Below are 5,450 nucleotides of genomic sequence, written 5' to 3'. Positions count from 1 at the left end.
TCAAAGAAATCAACGGGACATATAGATCCATGTCTATTTCTGGATTCTCTATTTTGTTCCATATATCTCTATGTCTGTCCTTTTATCAATGCCACACGGACTTGATAATTATAAACTTGTAAGCCTTAAAATTAAATAGTAAAATAGCTTGAATTCTGTTTTCCTTAAAGTTGTTTGTGTAATTCTATGTTCTTTGATTTTTTCACATAAAATTTATAATTAGCTTGATAACTTTTATGAAAATAAAACAGCCTGATGGAATTTTGATTGAGAATGTATTGATTCATACCAGGAAATTTGATATCTTAATATATTGTTTTGTAATCTATGATCAGTGTATATCTCTCCTCTTACTTAGATCTTTCTAGATTTCTCACAGAAATGTTTTATTTGTATTTATTTTTTTTTTTCAGTGGAAAATAACTTTTATTGAGACCCCACCAGCTGCAAAATCTGTTCCTGGCATTAAGCTCCTTCTTCCTTTGCAATTTGGTCTTTCTTGAGTGGTCTCATGAATGCTTTCTTCTCCTCCATGGTCTGGAAGTGGCAATAGCCAAACTTGGAGGTGGTGTCAATGAACTTAAGGTCAATCTTCTCCAGAGCCTGCCATTTGGTCTGGACCAGCAAGGACTTGCAGAGGGTGAGCACTTGCTTCTTGGTTCCCACCACATAGCCTTTCAGCGTGACAAAGTCATTGGTCACTTTGCCACAGTGGACAAAGCCACCCAGAGGGTTGATGCTCTTGTCAGACAGGTCATAGTCAATGGAGGCATTGTTCTTGATCAGTTTGCCGTCCGTGATAGGGTACCCTGGCCGATCTTATAGATCTTCTTGTTGATCTCAGTGCCATGATGGTAGCCTTTCTGGCCAGTGCGTGCCACAGAGAAGGCCACATGGGCAAGATGCCATGTCCCAATACAGGCCACCTTGCACAAGCCTCAGTGGGTCTTGTGGGGCAGCTTCTTGGTGTGCCAACAACTGGTGACCCCTTTGTAGCCTTTGCCCTTTGTCACCCCGATGACTTTGATCATCTCATCCTGCTCAAACACTTGGTTCACAGGCACCTGCTGCTCGGGCCTCTTCTAGGCCCAGTCCAGCGTTTCGGCCACAGTGTCTCGATTCACCTAGATCTCCATCAGGTGGGCTTTCTGGTGCAGAGGATGCAGGCGCATCTGGGTGTGGGCAATGACACGGATGACCTAGCAGTACTTCTTCATGCTGCTGAAGTCCTTCTACACCTGCTTTTTGCCATCCTTTCTGCCATTTCTTGCAGTACTTGGTAAAGGGCTTCTTCTTAGATTTATGTCAGTTCTTATAGAAACGCCTTTTGCACTCATTGCTGATGTGCTCAGCAAAAATGGTCTTGAAATTCCAGATGCCTCGAAGGGTTTCCCCATATCCCACAATGCTAACAACCACCATGGGTTGTTGTCTCCACAATGGCCACAGCCTCTACCACCTCCTTCATATTCATCTTGGATCCTGGCCTGTTGACTTCCCCTGACGATGTGGGTCATGCCAACCTTGTATCTCAAGAAGGCTGTGAGGTGGACCAGCTTGGAAGGGTCATCCTTAGGGAAACTCTTCACCTTCCCACAATGCCTGCAGCCACGCTTTCAAGGCAGGAAGCCGAGGGACCCGTGTCTGGGAGCGGAGAACTTTCAGTGAGATATCATGCTGTCAAATCCCACTGGAGAAATGTTTTATAGTTTTAAGCACATAAGCATTACATTTTGTTAGGCTTATTTATGAGTATTTCATATCTCAATACCATTATAAATGGTACCCTTTTCTTCATTTAAATTTTCAGTTGTTCATTGATAGAGTATAAAATTTCAATTGACTTTTATATATTGACTTTGCATTCTGTGATGGTGAAAAACTTGCTTCTCAGGTATAACAGATTTTTTGGAAGATTATTATTTTTTTATAAATAGACAATCATGTCATCTGAAAATAAATACAGTTTAATTTCTTCTTTTTCAATTTAGCTGCCTTTTATTTACTTTCTGTACCTGATTGCCCTGGCTAGGACCTACAATATTATGTTGAATACAAGTGGTGATAGTGAACATCCTTACCTCGTTTCTGATATGATAAAGAAAGTATTAAGTCTTTCACCAGGAAGTCTGATGCTAACTGTATATATTCCAGACATGCTTTTCTCAGGTTGAGAAAATTTCCTTATATTCCTAGTTTGTTGAGAATTTTTGAATAGTTGTTAACTTTGTCAAATGCTTTTTCCACATCTATTGAGATAAATCTTATATAATTTTGATTTTTTCTTGTTGATATTTTGGATTACATTGATTAATTTTCCAATGTTGAAACAACTTGGTATTCATGTAATAAACCCCACTTGGTCATGATATATTATCCTTCTTATATGTTGCTGGATTTGATTTGCTAACATATTTTTTTCAGGATTATTTGTCAAAGTTGATGAAGGAGTTTGGTCTTTAATTTTCTCTTCTTGTAATGTCTTTGTCTGACTTGGTGTCATGGAAATTTGGGCCTCATACAATTATTTGAAAATTTCTCTCCTCTTTTATTTTCTAGAAGAGTACTTGTAGCATGGGTTTTAGTTCTCCTTAAATGTTTATTATATATTGCCACTGAAGACATTTTTAGCCATAGATTTTCCCTGTGAAAAATGTTTTAACTGAAAATTGTATTTGTTTACTAATTATATTTGTTTGGGTTAATCTATTTTTTTCAATAAATTTTGGTAATTTTTGATTTTCAAGAATTGTGGTCCATTTTATGTATTAAATTTATTGACATAGAATTTTTTAAATATTCATGTATGCTTTAAATTTCAGAAGCATGTGTAGTGATGTCTCCTCTTTTATTTCTTATATTGGTAATTTGTGTTTCTTTGTGCTTTATTTTGTCTTCATTAGACCAATTAGAGGTATTCTTTTTTCATCTTGCAGAAAAATCATCATTTCATTTTATTGATTTTCCTTATTGTTTATTTTAAATGTTATTGATTTCTCTTTTTTGTTTTTACTTTTATTACTTATTTATTGCTCTTGCTTTTCTTCATTCTACATGCCTTGTGTCTGAAATGTTCTACTTCCCCTAGTTACTTAAGGGGAAATATTAAATTATTCATTTTAGACCTTTCTTATTCTTTACTAATGTAAGCATTTAATTCTATAAAATTTTCCCTAAGCTCTACCTTAGCTGTGTCCCATAAATTTTGATATATTATGATTCCATTTTCATTTAATTCAAAGGGTGTTTAGCATCTCTTATGCTTCCTCTTTGACCATGGGTTATTTAGAAGTGTGCTGCTAAATATACAAAAATAGAATTGAATTGACAGGTTTTTATTTCAATACTTTAAAGATATGAATTCACTAATATCAGGCTAACATAGATTCAGACAAAAGTATGCTGTAAATCTTATGTTTGTTCCTGTATATGTAATACGTGATTACCATATGCTCCATTTGATTTTGGTAATTGTGTCACTTCAAAAATGCTGCATAAATGGAATCACATTACATGCAATATTTTGTGGTTGCCTTTTGCACTAAGCATAATTCCCTTAAGTTTCATTTAAGTTCTTGCACGTATCAAAAGCTCATTCCTGTTTATTGCTGAGTAGTATTCCATGGTGTGGAGGTACACAGTTTAACCATTAACCTATTGAAGGGCATTTGCACTGATTCAGTTTTTGATCATTGCAAGTAAAGTTACTCTGAACTTTCATCTACAGGATTTTGTGTGAAGATAAGTGTCCATTTTTCTGAGATAAATGCCCAAGAGTGCAATTGCTGTGTCATATGCTAATTGTATGAACAGTTTCCTAAGAAACTGCCAAACTGATTTTAGTTTCTGTAGTATCTTACAGTACTACCAACAACGTATCAATTATCTAGGTGCACTGCATCCTCATCAGAATTTTATGTTGTTACAGTTTCTTATATTTTAGCCATTCTGGTAAGTGTGTTTTAAGTTGCATCTTTTTGTGGCTTTCATTTGTATTTCCTCCAATGGCTAATGATGTCAAATATACATTCATATGCTTGTTTGCCATATATATAGCCTCTTCAGTAAAATGTCTCTCTATATATTTTGCCTATTTTCTAACTATATTGTTTACTTTCTGATGTTAAGCTTCAAGAATTCTTTACATATTCTAGATGCAAGTTCCTTTTCAGATATGCAGCATGCAGATATTTTTGTCTAATGTGTAGCTTGTATTTTCACCCTCTCATAGTGGTTTTTGGAAGAGCAGAAGTCTGTAATTTTTATGAAGTCCAATTCATAAAATTTTCTTGGACATTTTCAGTGTCAAGTCTCAGAATTCCTTGCCCAGCCCTAGATCCTGAAGTTTTTCTCCTACTTTTCACTAAAAGCCTTATAGTTTTATGATTTACATTAAATTTCTGGTTTATTTTGAGGTAATTTTTGTATAAGGTGTGAGACTTAAGGGAGGAGCTATATATCTTTTGCCTATGTATGTTCAATTGTTCCAAGAAAATATGTTGAAAAGACCATTTTTTTTCTCTGATGAATTCCTTTATGCCATTGTAAAAAATTAGTTGGGCACATATGTTCATCTCTTTCTAGGTTCCTTGTTCTACTTCATTAATGCCTGTGTATATCTCTTGCACATCACAGACTTGATTAGTATAGCTATCTAGTATCTTGAAATTTTGTATACTCAGTCCTATCAATTTATTTTCAGAATTGTTTTAGTTATTTTCATTCCACTGATTTTGATATAAATTTTATTTTGTACTTAAAAAATTTTTAATTTTGTGCATATATAGTAGGTGTATATATTTATGGGGTACATGAGATGTATTGATAGAGTATGCAATTCATAATAATTACACCATGAAAAATGGGTTATCTATCCCCTCAAGCATTTATCCTTTGTGTTACAAACAATTCAATTATATAATTTTAGTTATCTTAAAATATACAATTAAATTATTATTGACTATAGTTACCGTGATGTGCTAGCAAATACTAGATTTCATTTGTATTAGTCTGTTTTCACAATGCTGATAAACACATAGCTGAGACTGGGAAATTTATAAAGTGAAAGAAGTTTAATGGACTCACAGTTCTATATGGCTGTGGAGCCCTCACAATCATAGTAGAAGGTGAAAGACACATCTTACATGATGGCAGACAAGAGAAAATGAGAGCCAAGCAAAAAAGAATACCACTTATAAAACCATCAGATCTGGTGACACTTATTCACTACCACGAGAGTGGTATGGGGAAAACTGCCCTAATGATTCAGTTATCTCCCACTGGGTCCCTCCCACAACATGGGAGCTACAATTCAAGATGAGATTTGGGTGGGGACAAAGCCATACCATATCATCATTTGTTCGTTCTGTTATTTTTGTACCCATTAACCATCTCCATCTTCCCCCCATCCTCCCATTACTCTTCCCAGTATTTGGCAACCATATTTCTAC

The 5,450-nt window shown here is 35.0% G+C and overlaps 1 pseudogene; it reads right to left on the bottom strand.

Annotated features, from left to right (window-relative positions):
* Positions 1–465: 465 nt before the first annotated feature.
* Positions 466–1,676, bottom strand: LOC116811177 (large ribosomal subunit protein uL3-like; annotated as a pseudogene).
* Between the last annotated feature and the right edge of the window lie 3,774 nt (positions 1,677–5,450).

The sequence above is a fragment of the Hylobates moloch genome, unplaced genomic scaffold (genome assembly GCF_009828535.3).
Source record: "Hylobates moloch isolate HMO894 unplaced genomic scaffold, HMol_V3 SCAFFOLD_7, whole genome shotgun sequence".
NCBI classification, from domain to species: Eukaryota; Metazoa; Chordata; class Mammalia; order Primates; family Hylobatidae; genus Hylobates; species Hylobates moloch.
This window is presented reverse-complemented; position numbering and strand designations above follow the sequence as displayed.